Source organism: Pleurodeles waltl, chromosome 5, assembly GCF_031143425.1.
Source record: "Pleurodeles waltl isolate 20211129_DDA chromosome 5, aPleWal1.hap1.20221129, whole genome shotgun sequence".
NCBI classification, from domain to species: domain Eukaryota; kingdom Metazoa; phylum Chordata; class Amphibia; order Caudata; family Salamandridae; genus Pleurodeles; species Pleurodeles waltl.
The window spans coordinates 1,051,732,495-1,051,753,827 of record NC_090444.1 but is presented as its reverse complement, the minus strand read 5'-3'; the positions used below and the strand labels follow the sequence as shown (position 1 = coordinate 1,051,753,827).

At 43.7% G+C, this 21,333-nt stretch overlaps 8 non-coding genes across 8 annotated transcripts; 4 read left to right on the top strand and 4 right to left on the bottom strand.

The window, feature by feature from the left end:
• The first annotated feature begins 506 nt into the window (after positions 1–506).
• On the top strand, positions 507–589 carry TRNAL-UAA (transfer RNA leucine (anticodon UAA)). The gene has a single exon. It is a non-coding gene; the product is annotated as a tRNA-Leu (tRNA).
• A 294-nt stretch (positions 590–883) lies between these two features.
• Positions 884–966, bottom strand: TRNAL-UAA (transfer RNA leucine (anticodon UAA)). Its single transcript has one exon. It is a non-coding gene; the product is annotated as a tRNA-Leu (tRNA).
• Positions 967–5,785: 4,819 nt separating this feature from the next.
• Positions 5,786–5,868, top strand: TRNAL-UAA (transfer RNA leucine (anticodon UAA)). Its single transcript has one exon. It is a non-coding gene; the product is annotated as a tRNA-Leu (tRNA).
• A 294-nt stretch (positions 5,869–6,162) lies between these two features.
• On the bottom strand, positions 6,163–6,245 carry TRNAL-UAA (transfer RNA leucine (anticodon UAA)). The gene has a single exon. It is a non-coding gene; the product is annotated as a tRNA-Leu (tRNA).
• A 4,818-nt stretch (positions 6,246–11,063) lies between these two features.
• TRNAL-UAA (transfer RNA leucine (anticodon UAA)) lies at positions 11,064–11,146 on the top strand. Its single transcript has one exon. It is a non-coding gene; the product is annotated as a tRNA-Leu (tRNA).
• Positions 11,147–11,440: 294 nt separating this feature from the next.
• Positions 11,441–11,523, bottom strand: TRNAL-UAA (transfer RNA leucine (anticodon UAA)). The gene has a single exon. It is a non-coding gene; the product is annotated as a tRNA-Leu (tRNA).
• A 4,819-nt stretch (positions 11,524–16,342) lies between these two features.
• Positions 16,343–16,425, top strand: TRNAL-UAA (transfer RNA leucine (anticodon UAA)). The gene has a single exon. It is a non-coding gene; the product is annotated as a tRNA-Leu (tRNA).
• A 294-nt stretch (positions 16,426–16,719) lies between these two features.
• TRNAL-UAA (transfer RNA leucine (anticodon UAA)) lies at positions 16,720–16,802 on the bottom strand. The gene has a single exon. It is a non-coding gene; the product is annotated as a tRNA-Leu (tRNA).
• Positions 16,803–21,333: the final 4,531 nt, after the last annotated feature.

Below are 21,333 nucleotides of genomic sequence, written 5' to 3'. Positions count from 1 at the left end.
CTTAAAACGGCTTTGACGGTGGACCTTTGGGAGCTGGGAATCTAAGGATGTTACAATTGATTTGTCAATCCATTGCTCCATCTACTTTGAGGTCATATGGCAAGGCCTAGGCAGAATTTATTGAGTCTGGTGCATTGAGGAGGTATGAGGGACCTTACATGTCACGGTATAGGAGGGAGGATGGAGTCTGCTTCATTATGACACATATTGACCTAGGATTGGCGGTGGTGGCTATAACAGGGAAGATGGCAGGTATTACATTTTTCGGTAAGTACTTTTGGGATTATGATACCATGGAAGGAGAAATGTGTAGGAGAATTGTTGCTGGCTGGGCGATGGAGGATGGATCCAGGTTGGATCAATGGCATCCTATTTCCATGCAAAAGCTGAGGGATATTTTGGGGGTTTTGAATTCTGCTTTTCCTGTTGGGAGGGCTGATAGTATAGATGATTCTTCTCCTGAAAAACAACTATATCATGATTGCAGGCACACCTGCACTATGTAGACCAGGGTGGCCGAGTGGTTAAGGCGTTGGACTTAAGATCCAATAGACATGTGTCTGCGTGGGTTCGAACCCCACTCCTGGTATATCATTTTTTCTCTCCCGTGACACTGTTCATTTCAATTTCACGCACTTTTCAGTTGCTCCTGATTATTATTAAAATAAGAGCTACATATAAAATCTTCATATCGATTAACGTGTATTTTTCTACCCCCAAAAAAGTAAACGCCTTGTATTGTACATTTCTCTTTGAAACTTAGTAACCTTTTGTTGCAGGTTGTATTACAGTATGCTTTTTCGTTTATTATAGGTGACTTATTTGTTTATGATACCTGACTTAATGCTTTCCATTTGGTGCATAAGGAATTACAAAATCTCTCTACCAGGAGTGGGGCTTGAACCCACCTGGACACATGTCCATTGGATCTTAAGTTCAACGCCTTAACCACTCGACCATCCTGGTACCTGTGCAGGAAAGGGCAACAACATGGCACTTATTATTGATATCAAGCGTGCTCACTGTGTGACATTGAGCTTTCTATATATATATATATTTTCATATCTATATATTTTATCAGGTTACGCAAAACACATTTCAGGAATACAAGGTAATGTCATGCCTCTCCTCTATAAAACGTGCATGTACTTAATAAAAAAAAAAATACAACCATACCTATCAAACATGTTTAAGATTATCAGCGTGTAGGACGAAAAAAGGTGCGCTTTTTTCACACCGTTTTTGTCACATGTCCTATTAAATATGTCTGCAAATTGACGTTAATCTTAAGAAATATCACACTAACCCCTTTTCAAGACTCAAAACTACACTTCACACAATCTAAAACACTTTGGGACAGATTTACAAGGCCCTTGCGGCCCTTAGCGCTAGATTTGCAGAATTTATTTTGCCGCAAATGTGAAGATCATAGGCCACTACCATAGCAAAATATTTACAAGGTGGCGCAAGCTAGGTTTGCGCCAACTTGTTAACACTTTGCGCCACATCATGCATAATATATGCATGATGTGTGCAAAGGGGGCGTTCCCTTGTTAGAGAGTGGGCACGCTCGTTCCTCACCTGACAGGTTGCTTTTTGTGGAGGGTGTCTCTGGGGCTGGTGTTGTAGCCAAGAGCGAACTCTTGACTCCGCGTGGGTCGCTTCGTTTGCCGCACTGCACGGGAATGGCTGGGAGGCATAGAGTTGGCAGTAGAGGAAGCGGTGTGGTGGGGAAGGGTCAGGCATAATTTATACAAGGTGGGCGTTCGCCCATTAGGGAGCCCGAAAAAATGGCGCAAGGCAATCTAAGAGATTTCCTTGCGCCATTTGTTTTACACTTTCAACGCCTACTCAGAGGAGGCGTTAAAAGGGGGAATACCATTATTTACAATGGGCCCCTATGTACTCTGCAGGATTAGTCCCAAAATGATGGCGCTACTCTTGCAGAGAACATCAATAGCGTAAAAAATATAACGCTAATGCCCCTACCCTGTGCCATGGTGCGCCGTATTATTATATATATAGCTCACACATGGTGGCGATACAGGGGCGTTAAGGGGTGCAAGGAACGTGGCGCTGCACCGGCAGAGCCACTTTCCTTAAATCTGCCCCTTTGTGTTTGTCTCGGAGCAACAGGTGGTTTATAATTTTGACACAAGTGAAGTCAATTTCAATAGAGTCCAGCAATTACAGGAAGATGGGCATAGCTTTGTCAGGGGTGAGCTCAAGAAAGCACACCCTGGGGCGGCTGAAGCATTTTTGGGGTGTGACAGCTCCTTTGGGCTTCGCAGCTCAGGAGGACGAGCCATGCCAAAGGACGTCATGAAAAATAAGACAACAGCGGAGACGCCGGTAAAGGTCTGGGCACCTTTAAAATGCCGGTCATAAGAGAGGGTTGCATCCAGAGCGATCAACCCGATTACAAGGGAGTGGCCTGGTGAATAATTTGATTTATGGTACAATCACGGCTTCAAGATCCCAGCTATCAGCCAAGGTGCTGTCTCGTTGGCTTCGGGGCTCATTTTGCATGATGAATTGATGGATTACGATGACGACCAGGAGACTAAGGAGGGGGAGAATTGTGAGGGTGGGGATGAGACTGTGGGGAAGGAGATGCAGCAATGAAATTAGGTGAGCTGTTCTAACAGAGGAAAGAGTTTTGGTGTGTTTCAGGATTTGCCCCCTTTGATGGTGCAGCGTAATCGGAAAGTCAAGACGAATAATCAGGTACCTGCAAGAGGTTTCATTCAAAAAAGGTGAGACACAGGCTGCTGTGGCTATGGGGTGTGAAGAGTTAAGCATGAAGGTAGTGTGTTTGGTGTCTGTAACAGTGGGTAATACCCTTTTGCGTTAGCATAAGGAAGTTTGGGTAGATTGAGTGGGAAAGATGATGCAAATAATGAAGCAGTTAAAGATGCAGACAATGTCCATTTGGGGGGGCTGTGAACAAAAAAGTCGGAGTCAATGATGGTAAGTCAGAGGCAAGTGGTGAGGAGTCTTCTAAGGCAGAGCCAGGTAAGGAAAAAGGAAACTCAGGTGAGGGTAGTGTAAAAAGTAAAAAGTTGCCATATATGGGGTTGTTCTTGCCTTTGGGGGCGCATCTCACCCAAGCCATGAAGGAAAACATTTGTAAAGGTGAGTTTGTTGATGTTTTTAAATTATTACATAGAGAAGTGTGAGCTAAGGAAGGGTCAAAGGAGGAGGATTGGGAATTAGCTAGGAGGCCGAAAGTTCCCACTACCCTTGAGAATTGGATGTCAGTATTCTTAATCATTGCTAGCGTTGATTGTGAGAGGCATCCGGAGCGTTGTATTTCTCTATTAAAATACATGGACGTTTTTAGGTGGGCTCAAATAGACTATGGTGGTTTTGGATGTTTTAGATATAATGAAGAACTTAGAGCCCAGATGGCATTATTTCCAGATAAAGAATGGTGAGATATTTATAATAAGCTTTGGATGCAATGGTTGTGTACTTCCAAGAATGCCTCAGCGTTACACACAGCTAGTGGTCTTCTGGTTCCTTACAAGCCCTTTCAGGGGCATCCCAACCAATCTAGGGTGGGTAGTTTCACAAGAGCTCAGTTCCCACAGAATGGATCTTGTTGGTCTTTCAACAGAGGGTCATGCACACGACTCTAGTGCAAGTTCATGCACAATTGCTCCAATTGCAGGGGCAAACATCCATTGGTGCAATGTTTTGGAGGGATGCAAGGCTAATGCAGGTAGAGGTGGTGATAGGGGAAGGGGTCGGATGCAGCAGATGGTGGGAAAAGGGCCCTTCTCCTAATAAATTAGATATTTTGTTTTATTGGTTGCAGTTTTATCCGAGGCGTGAGGAGGCCAAGTTACTGTACTAGAGTTTTCTTGAGGGTTTCAAGCTCTGTTATCAAGGTCATAGAAGACAGAGAAAAAATTTGAAATCTGCAGTTGAGAATCCGGAAGTGGTGAGAAAGAAATTGAGGACGGAATTGGAGGCTGGCAGAATGGTGGGTCCATGGGATACCTGGCCGATTCATAACTTAACAATTTCACCACTGGGTGTTGTGCCTAAAACACAACAAGGTGAGTTTAGATTGATTCATCATCTATCGTGGGCTGCAGGGGAGTCAGTTAATGATTTAATTGCACATGAAGACTCCATAGTGCATTGCACATCAGTGGAAGAGGCAATTAAGTTGGTAAGGGCTTGTGGAAGGAAGGCACAAATGGCAAAGTTAGACATTCAATCTGTCTTTTGACTATTGCCGGTACATCCTGAGGATTTTTCATTGTTGGGTCTTTAATCTGAGGATTCTATATTTGTGGATATAATGTTGCCAATGGGCTGTTCTGTTTCTTGTTCCCTGTTTGAAACTTGTAGTTGTTTTTTGCAGTGGTTTTTCCAACAGAAGAATGGGCTCAGGCATGTCACAAACTACCTAGGTGACTCTTTTCTGATGGGCTTGCAGTGATCCAATGAATGTAAAAAAGGGTTAATTGAATTTCAGAAGTGTATGGAGGAGATGGAAGTACCTTTGGCTCCGGATAAGACTGAAGGCCCTGCTATATTGAACTCAGAGAAATCTGAGGTGCGGTTTCCGGTGGATAAGTGCAAAAGTTGATTTCTCTGTTGGAGGAGGCTGTTTCCACGGATAAGCTGGAGTTACAGCAGGTGCAAGCCTTATTGGGTTCTTTGAAGTTTGCGTGCCGTGTGGTGAGAGTTGGTAGAGCTCTTTGTAGGTGCCTTGGTTTTTCAGTCAAAGGTGCTGTTTTACCTCATCCCAGAATTCGGCTTAAAGAGGTCATCAATGCTGACTTCAGAATGTTGGTTTCTTTCCAGCAAAGTAATAATGGTGTTAACATGTTGACGGTTGAGGATGAATGGTTATGGCAAGTTCAAATTTTTTCTGATGATTCGGGAGCCCATGGTTTGGTTTTCTGAGATGGTGATTGGACTGCTGAGTCATGGCCGGATTCTTGGAGAGAGGCACACCATAGCATTTCGTTTCTGGAGTTTTTTTCCATTTGATGGTTGCTTTAGTGTTGTGTGGTAACCTTTTAGCAAACAGGCGAGTGGTTTTTAATGTGGATAGCCAAACAGTTGTTAATTTAGTCAATTCACAGAAGGCTCGAGATGAAAAAGTTTTGAAGTTGTTGCGTTTATTTTTGCTTCATTGTCTGAAATTCAATATTTTGTTTAAGGGTCAGTATGTTCCAGGTGTGAATAATGATATCACTGATGGGCTATCTCGTTCACAGTGGCAGAGATTCGGTGTACTGGTGCCGGGAGCAGATTTGCTTAAAACGGCTTTGACGGTGGACCTTTGGGAGCTGTGAATCTAAGGATGTTACAATTGATTCGTCAGTCCATTGCTCCATCTACTTTGAGGTCATATGGCAAGGCCTAGGCAGAATTTATTGAGTCTGGTGCATTGAGGAGGTATGAGGGACCTTACATGTCACAGTATAGGAGGGAGAATGGAGTCCGCTTCATTATGACACATATTGACCTAGGATTGGCGGTGGTGGCTATAACACGGAAGATGGCAGGTATTACATTTTTTGGTAAGTACTTTTGGGATTATGATACCATGGAAGGAGAAATGTGTAGGAGAATTGTTGCTGGCTGGGCGATGGAGGATGGATCCAGGTTGGATCAATGGCATCCTATTTCCATGCAAAAGCTGAGGGATATTTTGGGGGTTTTGAATTCTGCTTTTCCTGTTGGGAGGGCTGATAGTATAGATGATTCTTCTCCTGAAAAACAACTATATCATGATTGCAGGCACACAGGCACTATGTAGACCAGTGTGGCCGAGTGGTTAAGGCGTTGGACTTAAGATCCAATGGACATGTGTCTGCGTGGGTTCGAACCCCACTCCTGGTATATCATTTTTTCTCTCCCGTGACACTGTTCATTTCAATTTCACGCACTTTTCAGTTGCTCCTGATTATTATTAAAATAAGAGCTACATATAAAATCTTCATATCGATTAACGTGTATTTTTCTACCCCCAAAAAAGTAAACGCCTTGTATTGTACATTTCTCTTTGAAACTTAGTAACCTTTTGTTGCAGGTTGTATTACAGTATGCTTTTTCGTTTATTATAGGTGACTTATTTGTTTATGATACCTGACTTAATGCTTTCCATTTGGTGCATAAGGAATTACAAAATCTCTCTACCAGGAGTGGGGCTTGAACCCACGTGGACACATGTCCATTGGATCTTAAGTACAACGCCTTAACCACTCGGCCTTCCTGGTACCTGTGCAGGAAAGGGCAACAACATGGCACTTATTATTGATATCAAGCGTGCTCACTGTGTGACATTGAGCTTTCTATATATATATATATTTTCATATCTATATATTTTATCAGGTTACGCAAAACACATTTCAGGAATACAAGGTAATGTCATGCCTCTCCTCTATAAAACGTGCATGTACTTAATAAAAAAAAAAATACAACCATACCTATCAAACATGTTTAAGATTATCAGCGTGTAGGACGAAAAAAGGTGCGCTTTTTTCACACCGTTTTTGTCACATGTCCTATTAAATATGTCTGCAAATTGACGTTAATCTTAAGAAATATCACACTAACCCCTTTTCAAGACTCAAAACTACACTTCACACAATCTAAAACACTTTGGGACAGATTTACAAGGCCCTTGCGGCCCTTAGCGCTATATTTGCAGAATTTATTTTGCCGCAAATGTGAAGATCATAGGCCACTACCATAGCAAAATATTTACAAGGTGGCGCAAGCTAGGTTTGCGCCAACTTGTTAACACTTTGCGCCACATCATGCATATATATGCATGATGTGTGCAAAGGGGGCGTTCCCTTGTTAGAGAGTGGGCACGCTCGTTCCTCACCTGACAGGTTGCTTTTTGTGGAGGGTGTCTCTGGGGCTGGTGTTGTAGCCAAGAGCGAACTCTTGACTCCGCGTGGGTCGCTTCGTTTGCCGCACTGCACGGGAATGGCTGGGAGGCATAGAGTTGGCAGTAGAGGAAGCGGTGTGGTGGGGAAGGGTCAGGCATAATTTATACAAGGTGGGCGTTCGCCCATTAGGGAGCCCGAAAAAATGGCGCAAGGCAATCTAAGAGATTTCCTTGCGCCATTTGTTTTACACTTTCAACGCCTACTCAGAGGAGGCGTTAAAAGGGGGAATACCATTATTTACAATGGGCCCCTATGTACTCTGCAGGATTAGTCCCAAAATGATGGCGCTACTCTTGCAGAGAACATCAATAGCGTAAAAAATATAACGCTAATGCCCCTACCCTGTGCCATGGTGCGCCGTATTATTATATATATAGCTCACACATGGTGGCGGTACAGGGGCGTTAAGGGGTGCAAGGAACGTGGCGCTGCACCGGCAGAGCCACTTTCCTTAAATCTGCCCCTTTGTGTTTGTCTCGGAGCAACAGGTGGTTTATAATTTTGACACAAGTGAAGTCAATTTCAATAGAGTCCAGCAATTACAGGAAGATGGGCATAGCTTTGTCAGGGGTGAGCTCAAGAAAGCACACCCTGGGGCGGCTGAAGCATTTTTGGGGTGTGACAGCTCCTTTGGGCTTCGCAGCTCAGGAGGACGAGCCATGCCAAAGGACGTCATGAAAAATAAGACAACAGCGGAGACGCCGGTAAAGGTCTGGGCACCTTTAAAATGCCGGTCATAAGAGAGGGTTGCATCCAGAGCGATCAACCCGATTACAAGGGAGTGGCCTGGTGAATAATTTGATTTATGGTACAATCACGGCTTCAAGATCCCAGCTATCAGCCAAGGTGCTGTCTCGTTGGCTTCGGGGCTCATTTTGCATGATGAATTGATGGATTACGATGACGACCAGGAGACTAAGGAGGGGGAGAATTGTGAGGGTGGGGATGAGACTGTGGGGAAGGAGATGCAGCAATGAAATTAGGTGAGCTGTTCTAACAGAGGAAAGAGTTTTGGTGTGTTTCAGGATTTGCCCCCTTTGATGGTGCAGCGTAATCGGAAAGTCAAGACGAATAATCAGGTACCTGCAAGAGGTTTCATTCAAAAAAGGTGAGACACAGGCTGCTGTGGCTATGGGGTGTGAAGAGTTAAGCATGAAGGTAGTGTGTTTGGTGTCTGTAACAGTGGGTAATACCCTTTTGCGTTAGCATAAGGAAGTTTGGGTAGATTGAGTGGGAAAGATGATGCAAATAATGAAGCAGTTAAAGATGCAGACAATGTCCATTTGGGGGGGCTGTGAACAAAAAAGTCGGAGTCAATGATGGTAAGTCAGAGGCAAGTGGTGAGGAGGCTTCTAAGGCAGAGCCAGGTAAGGAAAAAGGAAACTCAGGTGAGGGTAGTGTAAAAAGTAAAAAGTTGCCATATATGGGGTTGTTCTTGCCTTTGGGGGCGCATCTCACCCAAGCCATGAAGGAAAACATTTGTAAAGGTGAGTTTGATGATGTTTTTAAATTATTACATAGAGAAGTGTGAGCTAAGGAAGGGTCAAAGGAGGAGGATTGGGAATTAGCTAGGAGGCCGAAAGTTCCCACTACCCTTGAGAATTGGATGTCAGTATTCTTAATCATTGCTAGCGTTGATTGTGAGAGGCATCCGGAGCGTTGTATTTCTCTATTAAAATACATGGACGTTTTTAGGTGGGCTCAAATAGACTATGGTGGTTTTGGATGTTTTAGATATAATGAAGAACTTAGAGCCCAGATGGCATTATTTCCAGATAAAGAATGGTGAGATATTTATAATGAGCTTTGGATGCAATGGTTGTGTACTTCCAAGAATGCCTCAGCGTTACACACAGCTAGTGGTCTTCTGGTTCCTTACAAGCCCTGTCAGGGGCATCCCAACCAATCTGGGGTGGGTAGTTTCACGAGAGCTCAGTTCCCACAGAATGGATCTTGTTGGTCTTTCAACAGAGGGTCATGCACACAACTCCAGTGCAAGTTCATGCACAATTGCTCCAATTGCAGGGGCAAACATCCATTGGTGCAATGTTTTGGAGGGATGCAAGGCTAATGCAGGTAGAGGTGGTGATAGGGGAAGGGGTCGGATGCAGCAGATGGTGGGAAAAGGGCCCTTCTCCTAATAAATTAGATATTTTGTTTTATTGGTTGCAGTTTTATCCGAGGCGTGAGGAGGCCAAGTTACTGTACTAGAGTTTTCTTGAGGGTTTCAAGCTCTGTTATCAAGGTCATAGAAGACAGAGAAAAAATTTGAAATCTGCAGTTGAGAATCCGGAAGTGGTGAGAAAGAAATTGAGGACGGAATTGGAGGCTGGCAGAATGGTGGGTCCATGGGATACCTGGCCGATTCATAACTTAACAATTTCACCACTGGGTGTTGTGCCTAAAACACAACAAGGTGAGTTTAGATTGATTCATCATCTATCGTGGGCTGCAGGGGAGTCAGTTAATGATTTAATTGCACATGAAGACTCCATAGTGCATTGCACATCAGTGGAAGAGGCAATTAAGTTGGTAAGGGCTTGTGGAAGGAAGGCACAAATGGCAAAGTTAGACATTCAATCTGTCTTTTGACTATTGCCGGTACATCCTGAGGATTTTTCATTGTTGGGTCTTTAATCTGAGGATTCTATATTTGTGGATATAATGTTGCCAATGGGCTGTTCTGTTTCTTGTTCCCTGTTTGAAACTTGTAGTTGTTTTTTGCAGTGGTTTTTCCAACAGAAGAATGGGCTCAGGCATGTCACAAACTACCTAGGTGACTCTTTTCTGATGGGCTTGCAGTGATCCAATGAATGTAAAAAAGGGTTAATTGAATTTCAGAAGTGTATGGAGGAGATGGAAGTACCTTTGGCTCCGGATAAGACTGAAGGCCCTGCTATATTGAACTCAGAGAAATCTGAGGTGCGGTTTCCGGTGGATAAGTGCAAAAGTTGATTTCTCTGTTGGAGGAGGCTGTTTCCACGGATAAGCTGGAGTTACAGCAGGTGCAAGCCTTATTGGGTTCTTTGAAGTTTGCGTGCCGTGTGGTGAGAGTTGGTAGAGCTCTTTGTAGGTGCCTTGGTTTTTCAGTCAAAGGTGCTGTTTTACCTCATCCCAGAATTCGGCTTAAAGAGGTCATCAATGCTGACTTCAGAATGTTGGTTTCTTTCCAGCAAAGTAATAATGGTGTTAACATGTTGACGGTTGAGGATGAATGGTTATGGCAAGTTCAAATTTTTTCTGATGATTCGGGAGCCCATGGTTTGGTTTTCTGAGATGGTGATTGGACTGCTGAGTCATGGCCGGATTCTTGGAGAGAGGCACACCATAGCATTTCGTTTCTGGAGTTTTTTTCCATTTGATGGTTGCTTTAGTGTTGTGTGGTAACCTTTTAGCAAACAGGCGAGTGGTTTTTAATGTGGATAGCCAAACAGTTGTTAATTTAGTCAATTCACAGAAGGCTCGAGATGAAAAAGTTTTGAAGTTGTTGCGTTTATTTTTGCTTCATTGTCAGAAATTCAATATTTTGTTTAAGGGTCAGTATGTTCCAGGTGTGAATAATGATATCACTGATGGGCTATCTCGTTCACAGTGGCAGAGATTCGGTGTACTGGTGCCGGGAGCAGATTTGCTTAAAACGGCTTTGACGGTGGACCTTTGGGAGCTGTGAATCTAAGGATGTTACAATTGATTCGTCAGTCCATTGCTCCATCTACTTTGAGGTCATATGGCAAGGCCTAGGCAGAATTTATTGAGTCTGGTGCATTGAGGAGGTATGAGGGACCTTACATGTCACAGTATAGGAGGGAGAATGGAGTCCGCTTCATTATGACACATATTGACCTAGGATTGGCGGTGGTGGCTATAACACGGAAGATGGCAGGTATTACATTTTTTGGTAAGTACTTTTGGGATTATGATACCATGGAAGGAGAAATGTGTAGGAGAATTGTTGCTGGCTGGGCGATGGAGGATGGATCCAGGTTGGATCAATGGCATCCTATTTCCATGCAAAAGCTGAGGGATATTTTGGGGGTTTTGAATTCTGCTTTTCCTGTTGGGAGGGCTGATAGTATAGATGATTCTTCTCCTGAAAAACAACTATATCATGATTGCAGGCACACAGGCACTATGTAGACCAGTGTGGCCGAGTGGTTAAGGCGTTGGACTTAAGATCCAATGGACATGTGTCTGCGTGGGTTCGAACCCCACTCCTGGTATATCATTTTTTCTCTCCCGTGACACTGTTCATTTCAATTTCACACACTTTTCAGTTGCTCCTGATTATTATTAAAATAAGAGCTACATATAAAATCTTCATATCGATTAACGTGTATTTTTCTACCCCCAAAAAAGTAAACGCCTTGTATTGTACATTTCTCTTTGAAACTTAGTAACCTTTTGTTGCAGGTTGTATTACAGTATGCTTTTTCGTTTATTATAGGTGACTTATTTGTTTATGATACCTGACTTAATGCTTTCCATTTGGTGCATAAGGAATTACAAAATCTCTCTACCAGGAGTGGGGCTTGAACCCACGTGGACACATGTCCATTGGATCTTAAGTACAACGCCTTAACCACTCGGCCTTCCTGGTACCTGTGCAGGAAAGGGCAACAACATGGCACTTATTATTGATATCAAGCGTGCTCACTGTGTGACATTGAGCTTTCTATATATATATATATTTTCATATCTATATATTTTATCAGGTTACGCAAAACACATTTCAGGAATACAAGGTAATGTCATGCCTCTCCTCTATAAAACGTGCATGTACTTAATAAAAAAAAAAATACAACCATACCTATCAAACATGTTTAAGATTATCAGCGTGTAGGACGAAAAAAGGTGCGCTTTTTTCACACCGTTTTTGTCACATGTCCTATTAAATATGTCTGCAAATTGACGTTAATCTTAAGAAATATCACACTAACCCCTTTTCAAGACTCAAAACTACACTTCACACAATCTAAAACACTTTGGGACAGATTTACAAGGCCCTTGCGGCCCTTAGCGCTATATTTGCAGAATTTATTTTGCCGCAAATGTGAAGATCATAGGCCACTACCATAGCAAAATATTTACAAGGTGGCGCAAGCTAGGTTTGCGCCAACTTGTTAACACTTTGCGCCACATCATGCATAATATATGCATGATGTGTGCAAAGGGGGCGTTCCCTTGTTAGAGAGTGGGCACGCTCGTTCCTCACCTGACAGGTTGCTTTTTGTGGAGGGTGTCTCTGGGGCTGGTGTTGTAGCCAAGAGCGAACTCTTGACTCCGCGTGGGTCGCTTCGTTTGCCGCACTGCACGGGAATGGCTGGGAGGCATAGAGTTGGCAGTAGAGGAAGCGGTGTGGTGGGGAAGGGTCAGGCATAATTTATACAAGGTGGGCGTTCGCCCATTAGGGAGCCCGAAAAAATGGCGCAAGGCAATCTAAGAGATTTCCTTGCGCCATTTGTTTTACACTTTCAACGCCTACTCAGAGGAGGCGTTAAAAGGGGGAATACCATTATTTACAATGGGCCCCTATGTACTCTGCAGGATTAGTCCCAAAATGATGGCGCTACTCTTGCAGAGAACATCAATAGCGTAAAAAATATAACGCTAATGCCCCTACCCTGTGCCATGGTGCGCCGTATTATTATATATATAGCTCACACATGGTGGCGGTACAGGGGCGTTAAGGGGTGCAAGGAACGTGGCGCTGCACCGGCAGAGCCACTTTCCTTAAATCTGCCCCTTTGTGTTTGTCTCGGAGCAACAGGTGGTTTATAATTTTGACACAAGTGAAGTCAATTTCAATAGAGTCCAGCAATTACAGGAAGATGGGCATAGCTTTGTCAGGGGTGAGCTCAAGAAAGCACACCCTGGGGCGGCTGAAGCATTTTTGGGGTGTGACAGCTCCTTTGGGCTTCGCAGCTCAGGAGGACGAGCCATGCCAAAGGACGTCATGAAAAATAAGACAACAGCGGAGACGCCGGTAAAGGTCTGGGCACCTTTAAAATGCCGGTCATAAGAGAGGGTTGCATCCAGAGCGATCAACCCGATTACAAGGGAGTGGCCTGGTGAATAATTTGATTTATGGTACAATCACGGCTTCAAGATCCCAGCTATCAGCCAAGGTGCTGTCTCGTTGGCTTCGGGGCTCATTTTGCATGATGAATTGATGGATTACGATGACGACCAGGAGACTAAGGAGGGGGAGAATTGTGAGGGTGGGGATGAGACTGTGGGGAAGGAGATGCAGCAATGAAATTAGGTGAGCTGTTCTAACAGAGGAAAGAGTTTTGGTGTGTTTCAGGATTTGCCCCCTTTGATGGTGCAGCGTAATCGGAAAGTCAAGACGAATAATCAGGTACCTGCAAGAGGTTTCATTCAAAAAAGGTGAGACACAGGCTGCTGTGGCTATGGGGTGTGAAGAGTTAAGCATGAAGGTAGTGTGTTTGGTGTCTGTAACAGTGGGTAATACCCTTTTGCGTTAGCATAAGGAAGTTTGGGTAGATTGAGTGGGAAAGATGATGCAAATAATGAAGCAGTTAAAGATGCAGACAATGTCCATTTGGGGGGGCTGTGAACAAAAAAGTCGGAGTCAATGATGGTAAGTCAGAGGCAAGTGGTGAGGAGGCTTCTAAGGCAGAGCCAGGTAAGGAAAAAGGAAACTCAGGTGAGGGTAGTGTAAAAAGTAAAAAGTTGCCATATATGGGGTTGTTCTTGCCTTTGGGGGCGCATCTCACCCAAGCCATGAAGGAAAACATTTGTAAAGGTGAGTTTGATGATGTTTTTAAATTATTACATAGAGAAGTGTGAGCTAAGGAAGGGTCAAAGGAGGAGGATTGGGAATTAGCTAGGAGGCCGAAAGTTCCCACTACCCTTGAGAATTGGATGTCAGTATTCTTAATCATTGCTAGCGTTGATTGTGAGAGGCATCCGGAGCGTTGTATTTCTCTATTAAAATACATGGACGTTTTTAGGTGGGCTCAAATAGACTATGGTGGTTTTGGATGTTTTAGATATAATGAAGAACTTAGAGCCCAGATGGCATTATTTCCAGATAAAGAATGGTGAGATATTTATAATGAGCTTTGGATGCAATGGTTGTGTACTTCCAAGAATGCCTCAGCGTTACACACAGCTAGTGGTCTTCTGGTTCCTTACAAGCCCTGTCAGGGGCATCCCAACCAATCTGGGGTGGGTAGTTTCACGAGAGCTCAGTTCCCACAGAATGGATCTTGTTGGTCTTTCAACAGAGGGTCATGCACACAACTCCAGTGCAAGTTCATGCACAATTGCTCCAATTGCAGGGGCAAACATCCATTGGTGCAATGTTTTGGAGGGATGCAAGGCTAATGCAGGTAGAGGTGGTGATAGGGGAAGGGGTCGGATGCAGCAGATGGTGGGAAAAGGGCCCTTCTCCTAATAAATTAGATATTTTGTTTTATTGGTTGCAGTTTTATCCGAGGCGTGAGGAGGCCAAGTTACTGTACTAGAGTTTTCTTGAGGGTTTCAAGCTCTGTTATCAAGGTCATAGAAGACAGAGAAAAAATTTGAAATCTGCAGTTGAGAATCCGGAAGTGGTGAGAAAGAAATTGAGGACGGAATTGGAGGCTGGCAGAATGGTGGGTCCATGGGATACCTGGCCGATTCATAACTTAACAATTTCACCACTGGGTGTTGTGCCTAAAACACAACAAGGTGAGTTTAGATTGATTCATCATCTATCGTGGGCTGCAGGGGAGTCAGTTAATGATTTAATTGCACATGAAGACTCCATAGTGCATTGCACATCAGTGGAAGAGGCAATTAAGTTGGTAAGGGCTTGTGGAAGGAAGGCACAAATGGCAAAGTTAGACATTCAATCTGTCTTTTGACTATTGCCGGTACATCCTGAGGATTTTTCATTGTTGGGTCTTTAATCTGAGGATTCTATATTTGTGGATATAATGTTGCCAATGGGCTGTTCTGTTTCTTGTTCCCTGTTTGAAACTTGTAGTTGTTTTTTGCAGTGGTTTTTCCAACAGAAGAATGGGCTCAGGCATGTCACAAACTACCTAGGTGACTCTTTTCTGATGGGCTTGCAGTGATCCAATGAATGTAAAAAAGGGTTAATTGAATTTCAGAAGTGTATGGAGGAGATGGAAGTACCTTTGGCTCCGGATAAGACTGAAGGCCCTGCTATATTGAACTCAGAGAAATCTGAGGTGCGGTTTCCGGTGGATAAGTGCAAAAGTTGATTTCTCTGTTGGAGGAGGCTGTTTCCACGGATAAGCTGGAGTTACAGCAGGTGCAAGCCTTATTGGGTTCTTTGAAGTTTGCGTGCCGTGTGGTGAGAGTTGGTAGAGCTCTTTGTAGGTGCCTTGGTTTTTCAGTCAAAGGTGCTGTTTTACCTCATCCCAGAATTCGGCTTAAAGAGGTCATCAATGCTGACTTCAGAATGTTGGTTTCTTTCCAGCAAAGTAATAATGGTGTTAACATGTTGACGGTTGAGGATGAATGGTTATGGCAAGTTCAAATTTTTTCTGATGATTCGGGAGCCCATGGTTTGGTTTTCTGAGATGGTGATTGGACTGCTGAGTCATGGCCGGATTCTTGGAGAGAGGCACACCATAGCATTTCGTTTCTGGAGTTTTTTTCCATTTGATGGTTGCTTTAGTGTTGTGTGGTAACCTTTTAGCAAACAGGCGAGTGGTTTTTAATGTGGATAGCCAAACAGTTGTTAATTTAGTCAATTCACAGAAGGCTCGAGATGAAAAAGTTTTGAAGTTGTTGCGTTTATTTTTGCTTCATTGTCTGAAATTCAATATTTTGTTTAAGGGTCAGTATGTTCCAGGTGTGAATAATGATATCACTGATGGGCTATCTCGTTCACAGTGGCAGAGATTCGGTGTACTGGTGCCGGGAGCAGATTTGCTTAAAACGGCTTTGACGGTGGACCTTTGGGAGCTGTGAATCTAAGGATGTTACAATTGATTCGTCAGTCCATTGCTCCATCTACTTTGAGGTCATATGGCAAGGCCTAGGCAGAATTTATTGAGTCTGGTGCATTGAGGAGGTATGAGGGACCTTACATGTCACAGTATAGGAGGGAGAATGGAGTCCGCTTCATTATGACACATATTGACCTAGGATTGGCGGTGGTGGCTATAACACGGAAGATGGCAGGTATTACATTTTTTGGTAAGTACTTTTGGGATTATGATACCATGGAAGGAGAAATGTGTAGGAGAATTGTTGCTGGCTGGGCGATGGAGGATGGATCCAGGTTGGATCAATGGCATCCTATTTCCATGCAAAAGCTGAGGGATATTTTGGGGGTTTTGAATTCTGCTTTTCCTGTTGGGAGGGCTGATAGTATAGATGATTCTTCTCCTGAAAAACAACTATATCATGATTGCAGGCACACAGGCACTATGTAGACCAGTGTGGCCGAGTGGTTAAGGCGTTGGACTTAAGATCCAATGGACATGTGTCTGCGTGGGTTCGAACCCCACTCCTGGTATATCATTTTTTCTCTCCCGTGACACTGTTCATTTCAATTTCACACACTTTTCAGTTGCTCCTGATTATTATTAAAATAAGAGCTACATATAAAATCTTCATATCGATTAACGTGTATTTTTCTACCCCCAAAAAAGTAAACGCCTTGTATTGTACATTTCTCTTTGAAACTTAGTAACCTTTTGTTGCAGGTTGTATTACAGTATGCTTTTTCGTTTATTATAGGTGACTTATTTGTTTATGATACCTGACTTAATGCTTTCCATTTGGTGCATAAGGAATTACAAAATCTCTCTACCAGGAGTGGGGCTTGAACCCACGTGGACACATGTCCATTGGATCTTAAGTACAACGCCTTAACCACTCGGCCTTCCTGGTACCTGTGCAGGAAAGGGCAACAACATGGCACTTATTATTGATATCAAGCGTGCTCACTGTGTGACATTGAGCTTTCTATATATATATATATTTTCATATCTATATATTTTATCAGGTTACGCAAAACACATTTCAGGAATACAAGGTAATGTCATGCCTCTCCTCTATAAAACGTGCATGTACTTAATAAAAAAAAAAATACAACCATACCTATCAAACATGTTTAAGATTATCAGCGTGTAGGACGAAAAAAGGTGCGCTTTTTTCACACCGTTTTTGTCACATGTCCTATTAAATATGTCTGCAAATTGACGTTAATCTTAAGAAATATCACACTAACCCCTTTTCAAGACTCAAAACTACACTTCACACAATCTAAAACACTTTGGGACAGATTTACAAGGCCCTTGCGGCCCTTAGCGCTATATTTGCAGAATTTATTTTGCCGCAAATGTGAAGATCATAGGCCACTACCATAGCAAAATATTTACAAGGTGGCGCAAGCTAGGTTTGCGCCAACTTGTTAACACTTTGCGCCACATCATGCATAATATATGCATGATGTGTGCAAAGGGGGCGTTCCCTTGTTAGAGAGTGGGCACGCTCGTTCCTCACCTGACAGGTTGCTTTTTGTGGAGGGTGTCTCTGGGGCTGGTGTTGTAGCCAAGAGCGAACTCTTGACTCCGCGTGGGTCGCTTCGTTTGCCGCACTGCACGGGAATGGCTGGGAGGCATAGAGTTGGCAGTAGAGGAAGCGGTGTGGTGGGGAAGGGTCAGGCATAATTTATACAAGGTGGGCGTTCGCCCATTAGGGAGCCCGAAAAAATGGCGCAAGGCAATCTAAGAGATTTCCTTGCGCCATTTGTTTTACACTTTCAACGCCTACTCAGAGGAGGCGTTAAAAGGGGGAATACAATTATTTACAATGGGCCCCTATGTACTCTGCAGGATTAGTCCCAAAATGATGGCGCTACTCTTGCAGAGAACATCAATAGCGTAAAAAATATAACGCTAATGCCCCTACCCTGTGCCATGGTGCGCCGTATTATTATATATATAGCTCACACATGGTGGCGGTACAGGGGCGTTAAGGGGTGCAAGGAACGTGGCGCTGCACCGGCAGAGCCACTTTCCTTAAATCTGCCCCTTTGTGTTTGTCTCGGAGCAACAGGTGGTTTATAATTTTGACACAAGTGAAGTCAATTTCAATAGAGTCCAGCAATTACAGGAAGATGGGCATAGCTTTGTCAGGGGTGAGCTCAAGAAAGCACACCCTGGGGCGGCTGAAGCATTTTTGGGGTGTGACAGCTCCTTTGGGCTTCGCAGCTCAGGAGGACGAGCCATGCCAAAGGACGTCATGAAAAATAAGACAACAGCGGAGACGCCGGTAAAGGTCTGGGCACCTTTAAAATGCCGGTCATAAGAGAGGGTTGCATCCAGAGCGATCAACCCGATTACAAGGGAGTGGCCTAGTGAATAATTTGATTTATGGTACAATCACGGCTTCAAGATCCCAGCTATCAGCCAAGGTGCTGTCTCGTTGGCTTCGGGGCTCATTTTGCATGATGAATTGATGGATTACGATGACGACCAGGAGACTAAGGAGGGGGAGAATTGTGAGGGTGGGGATGAGACTGTGGGGAAGGAGATGCAGCAATGAAATTAGGTGAGCTGTTCTAACAGAGGAAAGAGTTTTGGTGTGTTTCAGGATTTGCCCCCTTTGATGGTGCAGCGTAATCGGAAAGTCAAGACGAATAATCAGGTACCTGCAAGAGGTTTCATTCAAAAAAGGTGAGACACAGGCTGCTATGGCTATGGGGTGTGAAGAGTTAAGCATGAAGGTAGTGTGTTTGGTGTCTGTAACAGTGGGTAATACCCTTTTGCGTTAGCATAAGGAAGTTTGGGTAGATTGAGTGGGAAAGATGATGCAAATAATGAAGCAGTTAAAGATGCAGACAATGTCCATTTGGGGGGGCTGTGAACAAAAAAGTCGGAGTCAATGATGGTAAGTCAGAGGCAAGTGGTGAGGAGGCTTCTAAGGCAGAGCCAGGTAAGGAAAAAGGAAACTCAGGTGAGGGTAGTGTAAAAAGTAAAAAGTTGCCATATATGGGGTTGTTCTTGCCTTTGGGGGCGCATCTCACCCAAGCCATGAAGGAAAACATTTGTAAAGGTGAGTTTGTTGATGTTTTTAAATTATTACATAGAGAAGTGTGAGCTAAGGAAGGGTCAAAGGAGGAGGATTGGGAATTAGCTAGGAGGCCGAAAGTTCCCACTACCCTTGAGAATTGGATGTCAGTATTCTTAATCATTGCTAGCGTTTATTGTGAGAGGCATCCGGAGCGTTGTATTTCTCTATTAAAATACATGGACGTTTTTAGGTGGGCTCAAATAGACTATGGTGGTTTTGGATGTTTTAGATATAATGAAGAACTTAGAGCCCAGATGGCATTATTTCCAGATAAAGAATGGTGAGATATTTATAATGAGCTTTGGATGCAATGGTTGTGTACTTCCAAGAATGCCTCAGCGTTACACACAGCTAGTGGTCTTCTGGTTCCTTACAAGCCCTGTCAGGGGCATCCCAACCAATCTAGGGTGGGTAGTTTCACGAGAGCTCAGTTCCCACAGAATGGATCTTGTTGGTCCTTCAACAGAGGGTCGTGCACACGACTCCAGTGCAAGTTCATGCACAATTGCTCCAATTGCAGGGGCAAACATCCATTGGTGCAATGTTTTGGAGGGATGCAATGGGGATGGAAGGCTAATGCAGGTAGAGGTGGTGATAGGGGAAGGAGTCGGATGCAGCAGATGGTGGGAAAAGGGCCCTTCTCCTAATAAATTAGATATTTGTTTTTATTGGTTGCAGTTTTATCCGAGGCGTAAGGAGGCCAAGTTACTGTACTAGAGTTTTCTTGAGGGTTTCAAGCTCTGTTATCAAGGTCATAGAAGACAGAGAAAAAATTTGAAATCTGCAGTTGAGAATCCGGAAGTGGTGAGAAAGAAATTGAGGACGGAATTGGAGGCTGGCAGAATGGTGGGTCCATGGGATACCTGGCCGATTCATAACTTAACAATTTCACCACTGGGTGTTGTGCCTAAAACACAACAAGGTGAGTTTAGATTGATTCATCATCTATCGTGGGCTGCAGGGGAGTCAGTTAATGATTTAATTGCACATGAAGACTCCATAGTGCATTGCACATCAGTGGAAGAGGCAATTAAGTTGGTAAGGGCTTGTGGAAGGAAGGCACAAATGGCAAAGTTAGACATTCAATCTGTCTTTTGACTATTGCCGGTACATCCTGAGGATTTTTCATTGTTGGGTCTTTAATCTGAGGATTCTATATTTGTGGATATAATGTTGCCAATGGGCTGTTCTGTTTCTTGTTCCCTGTTTGAAACTTGTAGTTGTTTTTTGCAGTGGTTTTTCCAACAGAAGACTGGGCTCGGGCATGTCACGAACTACCTAGGTGACTCTTTTCTGATGGGCTTGCAGTGATCCAATGAATGTAAAAAAGGGTTAATTGAATTTCAGAAGTGTATGGAGGAGATGGAAGTACCTTTTGCTCCGGATAAGACTGAAGGCCCTGCTATGTTGAACTCAGAGTAATCTGAGGTACGGTTGCCGGTGGATAAGTGCAAAAGTTGATTTCTCTGTTGGAGGAGGCTGTTTCCACGGATAAGCTGGAGTTACAGCAGGTGCAAGCCTTATTGGGTTCTTTGAAGTTTGCGTGCCGTGTGGTGAAAGTTGGTAGAGCTCTTTGTAGGTGCCTTGGTTTTTCAGTCAATGGGGCTGTTTTACCTCATCCCAGAATTCGGCTTAAAGAGGTCATCAATGCTGACTTCAGAATGTTGGTTTCTTTCCAGCAAAGTAATAATGGTGTTAACATGTTGACGGTTGAGGATGAATGGTTATGGCAAGTTCAAATTTTTTCCGATGATTCGGGAGCCCATGGTTTGGTTTTCTGAGATGGTGATTGGACAGCTGAGTCATGGCCGGATTCTTGGAGAGAGGCACACCATAGCATTTCGTTTCTGGAGTTTTTTTCCATTTGATGGTTGCATTAGTGTTGTGTGGTAACCTTTTAGCAAACAGGCGAGTGGTTTTTAATGTGGATAGCCAAACAGTTGTTAATTTAGTCAATTCACAGAAGGCTCGAGATGAAAAAGTTTTGAAGTTGTTGCGTTTATTTTTGCTTCATTGTCTGAAATTCAATATTTTGTTTAAGGGTCAGTATGTTCCAGGTGTGAATAATGATATCACTGATGGGCTATCTCGTTCACAGTGGCAGAGATTCGGTGTACTGGTGCCGGGAGCAGATTTGCTTAAAACGGCTTTGACGGTGGACCTTTGGGAGCTGGGAATCTAAGGATGTTACAATTGATTTGTCAATCCATTGCTCCATCTACTTTGAGGTCATATGGCAAGGCCTAGGCAGAATTTATTGAGTCTGGTGCATTGAGGAGGTATGAGGGACCTTACATGTCACGGTATAGGAGGGAGGATGGAGTCTGCTTCATTATGACACATA